Source organism: Sorex araneus, chromosome 2 (assembly GCF_027595985.1).
Source record: "Sorex araneus isolate mSorAra2 chromosome 2, mSorAra2.pri, whole genome shotgun sequence".
NCBI classification, from domain to species: Eukaryota; Metazoa; Chordata; class Mammalia; order Eulipotyphla; family Soricidae; genus Sorex; species Sorex araneus.
Window position 1 is genome coordinate 47,291,220 of NC_073303.1, and position 15,037 is coordinate 47,306,256.

The following is a 15,037-nucleotide window of genomic DNA, read 5'->3' on the forward strand; positions in this document are numbered from 1 at the left end:
ATGGTGTTAGGTAGAAGTCTGAGCCCGTTTTTTTTTTTTTGCATATAACTGTCCAGTTTTGCCAGCACAATTTGTTAAAGAGGTTTTCCTTACTCCACTTAACATTTCTTGCTCACTTATCAAGTATAAGATGATCATTTATTTGGAGGGGTTTGTCAGAATATTCAATGCTATTCCATTGGTCGGTGGCTCTGCCTTTGTTCCAGTACCACGCCGTTTTAATTATTACCACTTTGTAGTAGAGTTTGAGGTTGGTGAGATTGATTCCTCCCATTTTCTTTTTCCCAAGAGTTTCATTAGCTGTTCATGGGGGCTTATTGTTCCATATGAATTTCAGGAGTGTTTTCTCTATTTCTTTGAAGAATGTCATGGTATCCTAATAGAAATGGCATTGAATTTGTACAATGCTTTGGGGAATATTGCCATTTTGACAATGTTAATTCTCTCAATCCATTTGCAGGGGATATCTTTCCATTTCCTCATGTTCTTTTTTTCCCCTGGAATAGCGTTTTGTAGTTATCTTTGTACAAGTCCTTTACCTCCTTAGTCAAGCTGATTCTGAGTACTTGATTTTTTTGAGGCACGATTGTGAATGGGATTGCTTTTTACATGTCACTTTATTCTCTCTCATTATTTGTATATAGGAAAGCTATGGACCTTTATAGCCTGCAACTTTACTATGAAAGTCTATTGTTTGTAGGAGTTTCTTGGTAGAGGTTTTAGGGTTCTTTAAATATAGTATCATATCATCTGCAAATAGTGAGAGCTTGATTTCTTCCTTTCCTATCTGAATGTCTTTAATATCTTTTTCTTGTCTAATCAGTATTGCAAGTACTTTCAGTACTAAATTGAACAGAAATGGAGAGAGTGGGCATCCTTGTCTCCTCCCTAATCTTAGAGGGAAGACTCTTAGTTTTCCCCACTGAGGATGATACTTGCCGTAGGCTTGTGGTAGATGGCTTTGACTATATTGAGGAAAGTCCCTTCTATACCCATTTTGGCGATAATTTTCATCATAAACGGGTGCTGGATCTTGTCAAATGCTTTCTCTGCATCTATTGATATAATCGTATAGTTCTTATCTTTTCCTTTGTTGATATGATGGATTATGTTGATTGATTTCCTAATGTTAAACCATCCTTGCATCCCCGGGATGAATCCCACTTGGTCATGGTGTATGATCTTTTTTATGAGTTGTTGGATTCTTTTTGTTGAGGATCTTTGCATCCATGTTTATCAGGGATATCAGCCTGTGGTTTACTACTTTTGTGGTGTCTTTGTAGATTTTGGTATTAGGGAGATATGTGCCTCACAGAAACTGAGAGAGTTCCTATTTCTTCCATTTCCTGGAAAAGTTTGAGAAGAACTGGCAACTGGCAACAGGTCCTCTTTAAATGTTTAGAAGAATTCACTAGCGAATTCATCTGGACCTGGGCTTTTGTTTTTTGGAAGACTTTTGATTACAGTTTCAATTTCTTTGATATCAATAGGTCTATTCAGGTATTCCAGATCTTCTTTGTTCAAAATTGGGAGATTAGAAGAATCCAGGAATTTATCCATTTCTTCTAGTTTCCCTTGTTTCGTGGCATACAGCCTTTCAAATTAGTCTCTGAGGATCTTTTGAATTTCTTTGGTTTCTGTTGTAATGTCCCCATTTTCATTTCTGATTCTGTTCATTAGGGTTCTCTATCTCTTTCTTTGACCCTGCTAGTGGTTTATCAATCTTGTTTATTTTATCAAAACCACCTCTTGGTTTCATTATTCTTTTGTATTGTTTTTGGGGTTTCCATGTCATTAATTTCTGCTCTAAGTTTTGTTATTTCTTTCCTTCTGCTTGGTTTGGGTCCTTTTGTTGGTTGTTTTCTAAGATTTAGAGCTGCGAAGTCAAGTTATCGATGTAGGCCTTTTCTTCCTGAAGAATGCTCTGACTATTCAGATGTCTTTTTTGTAGGCAGCAGAATGTTGGGTTTAGTTTCCGAATTCATGTTGTCACTCTATGTCTCTAAATTGGTGTATTTAGACCATTGACATTGAGGGAGATTATTATCATGGGGTTTTGTGCCATAATACTGTAGGGGTTTGTTGTGCTTGTAGGGGTTTTTCTTTTCTTACAGTAGCCCCTTTAGTCCTTCTTTTCAGTTTGGTTTTGAGTATATGAAGTTCCTGAGATATTGTTTATCCATGAAATAATGTATTGTTCCTTTGAGTTTGAGTGTTTAACTTTATCTAGCTAAACTAGATAAACTTTATCTAGTTTAGCTAGATAAAGTATTCTTGGTGAGGCATTCATTTCATTGAGTTTTTTCACTATATCCCACCATTGTCTTTGGGCTTGGAGGGTTTCCTCTGAAAGGTCTGCTGTAAATCTAAGGGGTGCTCCTTTTTATGTGATTTCCTTCTTTGACCTTGCTGCTTGCAGTATTATGTTGATCATCATTCTGAACTCTGTGGTGTTCATCATTCTGATTATGATATGTTTTGGAGTCTTTTTATTAGAGTCTCTTTAGCTGGTACCCTTCAGGCTCCTTTGATCTGGATGTCTGCATTCTCCAATTCTGGGAACTTTGTTTGCAGCAGTGATATTTTTAACTGTGTCATTTTCATTGGGGTTTTCTCCCTGTCCTTCTGGTATCCAATGATTTTAATGTTGTTCCTCTTGAAATCATCCCCTAGGTCTCTGATTCACCTAAGAGCTATTTTGAGGTTTTTTTCCCCATTGCTTGTTGTTGCCTGTAAGGTTCCTGAAGCTCATCTTCAAGCTTGCTGTTTCTGTCTTCGGGTGTAGTCATTCTACTATTTAGGGAACCCACTGAGTTTTTAATTTCATCTACCGAATCCTTTATTTGCAACACTTCTTTTTGTAGTTTTTTTTTATTTCTGCTCTCATTTCTTCCTGTATTTTCTCGGCTGCCCATTCCATTGTTTCTTTCCTGTTCTCCTTTAATTTACTAGATGTCTGTTTAAACGTTTCTTTGAGCTCATTGAGCGTTTTCAACATTTCATCTCTGAGTTCTTTATCAGAGAGATTATATTTGTGGGTAATGGTTGTTGAGGCACCTGGGTCCTTTTCATCTTCTCCAAGTGGTGGTGACTTCTGCTGTTTCTTCATGTTTTTATAGTAGTATGGTGGTGGGACCTTTGAGTTCACTATCAGTATTCCCCTCTAATTGCGGGAAAGGATTCTGGATGAGCTTGGTCTATGGTGGTCACCTTTTAACTCTTCTAGAGTATCACCTTCCTCTCCGGTGTTCCTCTTTGGCATATGTGAGGTCTCTAGTGAAGCTTTGGAGGATGTGTTCTCTTATATTGGACTTGTAGAGATTCTTGTGACACCAGTATTATGGTGCAATACTGGACTACTGGATTACTGGCCTAGTGTGTTTGAGATGGCTGGGATATTCTCCACAGAATTAGGTGATGGAAATGAAGATGTGAATCCAGAGTGCCAGGAAAGGGTAAAATAACCGTGGCCAGCCCTTAAATAGACGACGCCCACATCTTCAGACGCCACTACCGAGATCTGGGTGGGGTGCCTGGCAAGGTGTGGGAGGGGGAATGGTGTCCCGGTCCAGTTCACTGACCTGCGGGAGGGAGCAAACCAGGCACGGCGCTGGAGGGTGGCGCTGAGGCCTATTGGGTGATGCTCAGGGAGGGTGGGTGCTCGGGGTCCGAAGGGACCCACTCAGTTTCTTAGAGACTACTCCTTGCTTTGCACTCAGGGATCATTGCAAGGCAAGCATCCTACCTATTGTATTCTCTCTCTAACCCCTCAAACTGCTTTCTAAATGCCAATATAATTTTCCATCAAAAGGATGCCCCATAATGTGTAATTTTTTGAAGAGTTTATCTTTTTCTAATTTTTCTTCATTTTATACAATTGAGTACCTGTGTATAAACACAGAAAAATTTCTGTTCTTGGTTATGGTAGGGGCTATTTTCCTCGAAGTAGACTTGCTTGATTGAAAGTTATGATGTGGCTAAGACTCTTGTGCTGAGACTAAGACTGGGTTGGGTTTATGAGGCAGAGCACAATAAAACAGTGGTGGAGGGAAAGGGGTACTCTTAAATGGGGAGGATGTAGTGTTGGAACTTTGTATACATGAAACTCTATAATTGCCAGTATTGTTTCAAAAAGCCACAATTAGCTGATGGTGTCCCTTATCCTTCTGTTTCCCTTTGTACTCTCCTGATAATAATAAAAAGAGGGAACTAAACTGTTTCTGAGACCATGGGCTCTGTCTCTGATATTTCCGGTAACTTTGCTTAATTTCTGTAGCTGGAAATTTCAAGAGGTAACATCTTCACGGGTTATAATTGTTGTGGACAATAAAAATATTTGTGCATAAGGTCTTTCATCCTCTTCTTAGATTGTTTACTTATACTTGGGCCAAACTTTTGCACACAAGAAGATAAGTAATTTCTGCTTAAGATTTTGTGGGTTAAACTTGTACCAGTTTTCTAGGATGAACTTCAAAGGGATGGATTGTTTCTTATTTAGGGAAGGAGGGAAAACAAAGGAATCTAGTAGACAGAAAGGCAGGCTAGTGCTCCTGAGTTCCCCTTCAGAGGACAAAGAGGGCTAAATGAGTCTTTTCTAATTTGCTAAAACTGTGCCTTTAATTATTATAATTAATTTTCATTATAGAACCATGATTTATCAAGTTGTTCATGATACAGTTGTTGCAGACATTAAATGTTACAACACCAATCCCACCACCACTGTGACCTTCTCTTCACCAATGTCTCCAGTTTACCACCTACCACCCTAGCTTGTCTCCTTAACAGGCACAAAATGCTTTATATTACTGTTACAACACAAAGGCAAATGGAATTATAAAAACTTGTGTTAATAAAAATCACTTGTGATAGTTATATCTCACAATGGTTTTACTGAAGTCATTGTCTGGGGATTTACTGAGCTGGTGGCACCTTCTGTGTCGTTTTTTTGCTCATTAAGCTCAGTGTTCTTCTATGCAACTTTCCCATCAGGTTTGCTGTGACCCTACTGGGCTTCTAACACTAAGAAATTTGGAGGTGTGGTGCAGCCCAGGAACTATGGAGCTGGAAAATTTTGGTGCCTTGACAGCTTGATGAGTTTCAAGTGGCTTGAAAGTGTTGGAGGGTGTCGGAAATGTCTGTGGACTGCTGGGCCTTCGGGCAGAGAGGGGGAGTGCTGGAGGGATAGCACAGCGGGTAGGGCATTTGCCTTGCACGCGGCCTACCCGGGTTCAATTCCCAACATCTCATATGGTCCCCTGAGCCCACCAGAGGTAATTCCTGAGTGCAGAGCCAGGAATGACCCCTGTACACCGCTGAGTGTGACTCAAAAAGCCAAAAAAAAAGGCAAAGAGGGGGAATCTGCCTGTTCCCATTCCAAGAAGGCCCCAGAGTTTTCATCCTGGACCCATTCTGCCTTGGAAGATTTTGTGGCATCATGTTCTTGTTGAGTCGTCTTTCATTTAGGATCTCCTCAGGCCCTTGGCGTCAGCTTAGAGCACTTCTTTCAGCCACCATATATTGCCCTTTCCTCTTGTGTTAGGTGCTTCTTTCCCAAGGCAACCAGGTTATCATCGCCAGAGTGGCAATCCCAGAAAGCTTGATCCCTCCCTCCCAGGATGGGTCCTTGAAGAACAATTCCCATTTCAGAGACTTTGTAACAGGGATGAATTCCAGGGGAAGTTTTGTCTCCACAAAGGGATGGGTCCCAAAATAACCAATGCCTATTCAAGTAAGACATTCCAGCTAGGCAGAAGGAGGACACTGTATTTGTGTGTATGTCTCTCTGTGTGTGGGGGGGTCTCTGAAGTGGGGGAGGCCATCAAAATTCTGGGAGGAGAAGTTGTCTTTTTAATGAGCAACAACCCACCTATCACTTAGGTGAGGGTAAACAAAACAGTTCCTGATCCTGGTTCAGGTTCAGTAGTAAAAAAAAGGCAGAGGTGAGGGAAGGTAGAAAGACTCAATCACATGAGAAAGGGAAACCCTGAGAACTGTTCTCTACCCCCACCCTGACTATACCAGAGGAAAGGTGGAAATAGAAATTAGTTTCCATGTCCTCTTAAAGTTTGACATAAGCCTGATCTTTTAGAAAGGAAAGTGCCAGAGCAGGAGCCTCCTCTGTTTTTTAAAAAAAAAAAATTTTTATTTTATGAGGTAGTTCACAACATTTGATTACATTTAATATTCTATCACCAATCCACCACCAATCCACCTTCCCACCACCATGTTTGGAATTATTTCCATCCCAAGGCCCAATCCCTTTCCCAAAGCACTGCACTGCACTGTAGCACTGTCATCCCATTGTTCATAGATTTGCTCAAGCAAGCAGCAGTAACGTCTCCATTATGACACTTGTTGTTACTATTTTTGGCTATTGAATACTCCACGGGTAGCTTGCCAGGTTCTGTCATGCGGGCAGGATACTCTCAGTAGCTTTCCAGGCTCTCCGAGAGAGACAGAGGAATTGAACCCGGGTCTGCCGCATGCAAGGCAAACACCCTACCCACTGTGCTATTGCTCCAGTCCCAAAGCACAACTGAAATAATGTCTTTTGTATTATTATGAAAAAACACTGACAATGCTACAAAAAAGTATCCATAGAGGAAACAGTGTGAAGATTGTTCTATTTTGGCAGGGGCCATTAAGACATTCTTGAGGGTATCACTAACATGTTTGTTAAAGGTTGAGTGATGTGAAATTTTGAATATATGATATATATGTATATATGTACATATATATATATATTCCCCTCTATGATTGGTTGCCTACGATTTGAACCCCATCAAATGTGTTGTGGTATTCTTGGAGAATGGGTGGGACGTGTCTTATGATTGTTTCACAGCCACAAATGCCACGGCCTTGAGCATGGCGAGGGGTGGGTTGTGTAGCCTGGGCAATTTTTATCAAATCACTGATTATTTGATCCTTTTCATTATGCTTCTGAATCTATTGACCTTTTCAAATTTTTCCTTTGTTTATTCTTTTTATATTTTACTTAATTGAAATTTTCTATAGATTCATTTATTATAATTGCCATTCTAATTCCATTTTTATAACAGCAGCTTTAAAATCCTAGTCATAAATTTTAACATTTAAATACCTTAACATTTAAAAGTTAGCATTTGTGAATTTTTTCTCTAACTCTGACATATTCCTGGAGCGTGGTGTGATGAGTTTTTTCTGAATGATTCTAGGATTTTTTTTTTCTTTTTGTGTTATGAGACTGCGGACCTTATCTCATTGTTTTTGGTCTGAACCAGCATTGCTATTGGCAAGGGAAGGAGTGTGCTGGCTTGTTCCCACCAGGGAGAGTAGAAACCCAGGTTTTCTGCTTAGCAGTGGGGGGAGGCATGCTGTCTCAGGCTGGGGGAGAGTCCTGGACCCTCTTTGGCCATTCTGGACAGGAAGGCTGCGGGTCTCCTTACTGCTCCTGAGGAGTCTCCAGTGGCACTGGGCAGAGGTGGCCTCACTGTGAGCACCATGATGGCATGAGTTCTGCTTGTACACTTTGCTTCTCAGTTGTTAATTCAGGGAAAGGAAGGTCAGGCAAGGAAAGGAAACCTTGGAGTTGCTTGATGTCAATAAAAGTTGAGATCTTTGCTGACGTAGGGAAAGCTAGGGTGAAAACATCTGTTCCTAACTTGGCCTTCTCTGATGCCAGCATGGCAGGGGTCAAGGGCCTTGTTTCAGCTGCCTCTCTGGGGTGAGATCTCAGCTCCCTCTCCATCCTTCACTGTTTAAGAGTAAGAAACTGCTTACAAGTTTGTTTTCAAGACCTTGACAACTTGGTTTTTTGTCTTCTGGTTATCAAGAGCAGGATTTTGTTTGAAAAAATATCTTTTGTGGGGCAGATGGGGACTGGGACACTCCCAGCAGTGCTCAGGGTCTGTTCCCAGATGTGCTAAGGCCTGGTGTTGTTCATTAGAGATACTCACCATTTCTGGGAGGGAGCAGGAGAAGAAAGACCATGAACCTGTGGTGCAGGGGCTTTAACCTGAGCACTGCATATGCAAGGCATGTACACTACCCATTGAGCAATATTCTTGGCCCCCGTTGGAACTTTTTTGTCTGTGCCTGTTGACATGTATGAATTTTTAATGTCTCTAGCAATAAATATGGGGTGTATGAATCTGAAAGAAAACACCGGGAATCCATCACTATGTTATTCTTCTGGTGTAAGATCCTTAGTTGTTCTTTACTGCACCTTTTAGAATCCTTGTTCATTTGTTAAATCAATATACATTTTTCTATTAATCTTCCTGGACAAAGCAAAACAGGATCCAATGTATCTTGTCTATTTGTAGCCATGATCATTTTAACTCTATGCAGAGTGTCAAATCCATCCATTTTATTTAGTAACTCCATCAAAGTTCTTTGACTCTCTCTTTCTCAGCTGAAGTATCCTCAGAAAACTGACATCCACCAATAGCATCTATTTCATCCATAAAAATGATGCATGGCTAATGATCTGTGGCATGATTAAATATTTCTCTGATCAAACGAGCACTTTCACCAATATACTTGTCTACAGTAGAACTAGATACAGCCTTGAAAAAATTGCAATCCAGCTGGCTAGCAACAGCTTGCACCAAGAGTGTTTTTCCTGGTGGCCCATATAACAAACAGCCTTCTGGAGGAGTTATTCCTTCATGCAGGAATAATTCTGTTTGTAAGAGGTAACTCTATCACTTCTTTTAATTCCTGAGTCTGTTCAGACAGCCCTCCAATCTCGGAATAAAAAACATTTCCGGGGTCTTCATGAGACATGTTTTAAACCAGTGCATCTACTTCTCTTGGCAAATATCTTACTATAGTTGAAATAGTCATATCCAAAACAACTCTTTGTTCCAGGCTTCAGCCTACTTTTGTCAAGCTGTCCATGGCAACCCCCAACATATCTTGTTGTATTTGTATGTTGCAACAATGTTGCAGTTTTACTTGACAGTCCGAAGCATTTCACTCGCAGAAGAAATATGCTTTTTTAGGGAGGGATCACATGACTGTCTCCGGAGGTTTTTTGTTATGGCCTGCCTGAGAGCAGCCTGTTCAACCCCCTTTTATTTAGTAGGTTAATGTACTAACCAATGATATTCAGCAACATAGGCAGAATATACAAATTAACTTAGTCAACGGAAACAGTAACAAAGTCAGTTAAAGTAACACTAACAATAACAGAAAACGAAGTTTACATCCAGGCCTAGCTAGGCCTGAGATTATGGGATGTTGTATTTCCCCCTTTTTTTGTTTAAAATGACCAGTAATAAATAATACAAACATTTTCACAAATCTTTCCAGTAATACCTCAAGAAAATCTTAAGAAAATCTAACCTTATTTTACAGAAATTGTTTTTCACTTTACAATACAGAGTTTACATATACAGAGTTTACATATACAGAGTTTACACACATTAAGCAATATTTCAGTTCCAGTCCTGGTTCAGAGATATTTGTCAACGAAGACCAATTAGTCTCTAAACAAAAGCAACACTTTCATGCCATTTCTGGATGAACTTCACAGTCCAGGTTTTTCCACAATCAGTAACTGCCAAAGCACTCCTGTTACCAGATTCTTCTCTCATGGACAAAGAAGAATCACTGGCATCCATAAGTAAAATTAGAAACTTTCTCCTTCTCAAACTTCATAGATGTCCCGATAAAATATGCTTGGAATATCATCCAGTCTCTTATAATAAACCTCTCATCTCTTAAAATAAACCAATATATTTTGAACCTATTTTATATACAATTATTTCAATTATCTTTTAACAGCTCATTTAATGGTTCTTATACTTTAGATATTTTAAATCATTAAACTTTTATATCAATCTTTAACAGTTTTCACCTTGGTTTCATGTTCTAATTTTACAACTCTTAATAAGCTCAAAAAAACACTCAATCTTTTAAAAATTTTTTGGAGTAGGATTGCCACTTCTGATTTCAATCTGACTTCAATATTTAAACACTTAACACGGACAGACATACAGAAAAACAACAAAATCACATGCATGTACATTCATACATACCTGATCCTGATTCTGACCCTCAAAGAACCAGGGAAGAAAAACTGATGGACAGAGAAAGGAAGGGCAGTCCCCAAGGTAAAAATCTCCCTGTCGGCCGATTGGGATTGTTCCCCATTTCTCAGTCAACTAGCCTGTCTCCTGCTTGTAGAATTGGATCCAAAAAGAAAAGAAGCGCTTCTGCTTTTACAAAGCCAGCAAAAATCCACGAAAAAGGAATCCATACTGCAGTTTTTTCTTTTGCTATCCATTATTCACTGAGAAGCTTTAGTCTTTTTGTAGGACACCAAAAGTGGTTTTTGTTTGCTGAAATAAAAGCAAAAACTCGTCCCCACCTTTCTACCTGGCCTGGTTCTTTTCTCATCCTAGAGCTAATACTTGTACAATTTCATCTGAGATGTCCCAAAGCTCCACAGCCGTAACATTTTATCTGGTTTACTCTTTTAAAAGCAGTGGCTATAATTTGCGCCTGATGGGTTGGTGTTTCCACTTCCCTACATACTTTAATAAAATCATCCATAGAGTTTTTTCCCATTTGCTTAGCAGTTTGAATTGCCTTTTGGTTGTCTGCTGTAGCATTTTCCACCGCTAAAGTTAGCATAAGCATTTCATGAAGGCCTTCATCAGGTATAGCCTTTTTCAAGAGAGTCTTGGAGTCTGGCAATAAAATCTGTGTAAAGTTCATTTGCTTCCTGAAAGATTTTTGTGAATGACATAGTATGTTTTGCAGAGGTCTCAAGATAACGCCACGCCTTTAGACAGGTCTTACTGACAGCTTCTAAAATGTTTGCCTCTAAACGGACTTGTTCTTCCACTAAAGCCCACTTGCCAGTGCCTAAAATCTGGTTCACAGTGTTATCAACTTGTTTTGGTGTTTTAATTCTAGCAAATTTCTCAGCATCTTCTCTCCACCAGGATTTAAATTGTACATATTGAGAATTTTCTAACACTGCCTTTGCAAGAGTTTGCCAATCAAACAGAATTACAGTATTAGCTTCTGTAAAATTTTCTAGAAAGGCCAGCACATCATTAGAAGTAACACCATAGGTGGTCACAGCTTGCTTGAGCGAGGAAAGAAACTTAAAAGGAACAGGCTCATATTTCCCTGCCTGTCTTTTTCTTTGTATCAGGATTACAAACAACTGGAAAAGTCATAAACAGAGCAGGTTTGTGACTCAATTTTGTTTTATATATAGGAGCTTCATATTTTTGCATCAGAGAATGCAACTCAGGAGTAAGCTTAAAATGGCAACACAAAGATTCCTCTTCCCTATTCTTATATAATTGAGGGGAAGGAACTGCTAAAGGGTCAGGATCAGTGATACCCTGGTATAGCAGGCATTATCCTTCTTTCAGAAGGGTAGTGCATCTTAAGGTCTAATTAATTCATCTAATTTTTCATTAAGTTTTCTCAACTCATGGGAGTTTACAACCTCTTTTAAAACTGAATTTTCTGTGTCTGACTTGATGCTGTTAGACTCAGACTGGGCAGGTGAATCATCAATTCAATATGATTCACCAGACAAGACAGATGCTGTTGGCTTAGCACAAAATTTTGGCAATATCAAAGATTTTCCCCTACTTTTCTCCTCTAACACAGGAGTTTCCCTGTAAGTTGCCTTAGAATTTGATGAATTAGAGGAGAGAGCCGTATGAGAAGACGAAAGAATTGATTAATCAGTGGATTGAGCCACATGAGAAGATGAGAGAGAAGGCTCCTCATACTCAAAGTCAAACTGTGAAAAATTCAGGGCAGCAACAATACAATTGTATGCCCTCCATTCCTTTGCTGGGATCAAATCTCCATTTTTCTGTGCATAACACAGTTCTCTCCCTATTTTTATCCATAAATCTAGATTGAATTGTTCTATATTTTTTGGCTTAAACTAATGACAATACTTTTGTATCCTCTCAAGGAGGCATAGCTTTATCTGTTTCCTTAAAGGCAGACCAGCTGCTTTTGTTGGAGAGTTCAAAGTGTCAACATAGGCATCCTGCTGAGAAGTTACAGAATTGCCCATTACCCCTTTTTCCTTTTCTTCCTTTATTTATTCTTTATTTTATTTCTTCTTTCTCCCCTTCTTTCTCTTTTTCCTTCCTTTATATCTTTTTACTTCCTTCCATTCTTTCTATCTATAGTTCTTTCTTTCTCCTTTTCTTTCTCCTTTTCTTCTTTCTATTTTTCTCTCTATTTATTTATTTATTTATTTTTTTAAATTTATTTTATTGAATCAGCATGTGGAAGGTTACAAAGTTCTCAGGCTTATGTCTCAGTTATACAATACTCAAACACCCTTCCCTTCACCAGTACCCATATTCCACCACCAAAAACCCCAGTATACCTCCCGCCTCCCCGCTCGCGTAACTGATAAATTTCACTTTGTTTTCTCTTTACCTTGATTACATTCCATATTTCAACACAAAACTCACTATTGTTGTTGAAGTTTCCCCCCAAAAAAGACCATCTTACTGCCAAGGAAGCATTTGATAATTAGTTTTCCATTGCTGAGAACGAAGAGATATTAAGTCCCCCTGTTCCAAGTACATAACTTTTATAATATAACTGAACCCACATCGCCCGACAAAGGGAAAAAAATGAGAAAGAGGGATATTTCTCGTCCTCAGCCAGCATGGGGCTATGGCTTAGTTGGCAGTCTAGCGGCATGTCTGCAAGCAGTTTCTGGGACCAAAAGTAGTCTAGTTGGTTTCCAGGTTCTGGTAGATCAGCAGCTAAGTGGCCGCACAAAAGTGTGGCGACCCGGGTGGAATTTCGGTGTAACATGAGCTGGTATCGGCCCTGGCCCGAGACTGCCCAAGTGTCCCGCTGTTCCAAGTACAAATTTTTTTTTCCCGTTCCCATGCCACCAAGTTCGTGCCTGTAATAGACATCATAATATGGCTGATGCCACGCTGCGTTTCTTCCCAAGGAAGGAAGAGATCCAAGAAAGAAGGATATTTCCTCTCCTCGGCCGGTGTGGGGTTATGGCTTAGTTCACAGTCTAGAGAAATGGCTGCTACTTTGATCACCTTCAATATTTCAACAAAAGACTCACTATTATTGTTTGGATTTTCCCCCCAACGTCCGACCTGCTAAAAAAGAACCATTTCATATTGCTGACAATTAGAAGATATTAGGTTTTGGATTTCTGTATAAAGTCCAGGGAAAATTCTGCCAGAAATTGCATCACTGCAAGCTTTTACTTCCCTTTTGTGGTGCTCATAAGATGGAAAAGCCTGGAGAGAGAAACCCTTCCCCGCTGTCGCCGCCTGGGGTAGAGGCTCAGTTCACAATCTGGAGGCATTTCAGTGGGCTGCTAGTGTCCAGAGTAGTTCATTTGGCCTCCGAGGTCCTGCTCGTGTGGCAGCAGCGGCGGAAAGGTCGCGCACGTGTGTCCGCTGGGCTTAAGTATCGGTAGAGGGCAGGGCCCATGCCCCTGTCCCCTAGGATCTGCAGCAGCTGGGCTGGTGCCTCCATTTTGTGCTCAAAAAGCAGCAATTGCTATGCTGTGCCCAGGAGGAAAGGGTTGAGAGAGAAAGAAAAAAAAGAGAAATACCCTGCCCCACTGTCGCAGCCTGGGGTAGAGGCTCAGTTCACAGTCTGGAGGCATTTCAGTGGGCTGAAATGTGTTCAAAGTAGTTCATTTGGCCTCCGCGATCCTGTTCGTGCGGCAGCAGCGGCGGAAAAGCTCTTTCTTTCTATTTCTTTATTCCCTTTCTCTTTTTCTTCTTTCCCTCCTTTCTTTCTATCTATATTTATTCTTTGTCCCTTTCTCTCTCTTTTTCTTCTTCCTTCCTTATCTATGTTTATTTTCTGTCCTTTTTTTCTCTTTTTCGTCTTCCTTCCTTTCTTTCTTTACTTTCTTTATTTTCTATTTATTTCTTTATTCCCTTTCTCTTTTTCTTCTTTCCTTCCTTTCTATCTCTATTTCTTTATCCCTTCTTTTTCTTCTTTCCTTCCTTTCTTTCTCTATATCTATATTTCTTCTTTGACCCTTTCTTTCTCCTTTTCTTCTTCCCTCTTTTCTTCTTTCTATCTATATTTCTTTATTCCCTTTCTTTTTTCTTCTTCCTCCTTTCTATCTATATTTCTTTATTCCATTTTTTTTCTTCCTCTTTCCTTTCTATCTTTCTTAATTCCCTTTATCTCTCCCCTTCCTCTCTTTCTTCCTTACTGAGCCTTTATCTTCGAGCCCCCGCTTTCCACGCCATATGTTGCAACAATGTTGCAGTTTTACTTGACAGTCCGAGGCATTTCACTCACAGAAGAAATATGCTTTTTGGGGGGAGGATCACATGACTGTCTCCGGAGGTTTTTTGTTATGGCCTGCCTGAGAGCAGCCTGTTCAACCCCCTTTTATTTAGTAGGCTAATGTACTAACCAATGATATTCAGCCACATCGGCAGAATACGCAAATTAACTTAGTCAACGGAAACAGTAACAAAGTCAGTTAAAGTAACAGTAACAATAACAGAAAATGTCATTTACATCCAGGCCTAGCTAGGCCTGAGATTATGGGATGTTGTATACCAACATTTGTATATATTTAACAATGAATTTTTCTTCAGCTAACTGTTTGAGTACTTCACCAACAATCAGTCCAACTTTGTAGGGTCTTCAGATCATTTTCAGACTTTCCATATTGTTTGGTAAATTCTTTTAATTGTTTTCTGAGCTCCTTGAGACCGTCGTCGATCTCCTTGTGCTCCAGCAGCTTCTTGTGGTAGTCCTGGAGCACCTTATCTCTAGGGTCCACCATGATAAGAAGCCTTTGCTGACAGGAGATGCTGGGAATGACCATGGCCGTGCCGCCGGGGGAAGGGGCCAACTTCATCATTTATGCATTAAGCCCTCTGATGAGAGTTCATTGACAGATTTGTCTCTTATCCCAATAGATGTTATACAGAATTTTCTGAGACAATTCAGTTTGACATTGACAGCTCACTATAGTTTAATTTGCATATTGCTGATACTGATGTTTATGTATGTATACTTAATTCAAAGGTACAATTAGAACAAA

General features: G+C 39.8%; 1 protein-coding gene and 1 pseudogene across 1 annotated transcript in view; one reads left to right on the forward strand and one right to left on the reverse strand.

The window, feature by feature from the left end:
• The window catches only part of HSD17B3 (hydroxysteroid 17-beta dehydrogenase 3), a 62,676-nt gene that overhangs the window by 7,376 nt on the left and 40,263 nt on the right, over window positions 1-15,037 (forward strand). The gene's annotated exons all lie outside the window — the stretch shown is intronic.
• Window positions 8,207-14,818, reverse strand: LOC101548375 (26S proteasome regulatory subunit 10B-like; annotated as a pseudogene).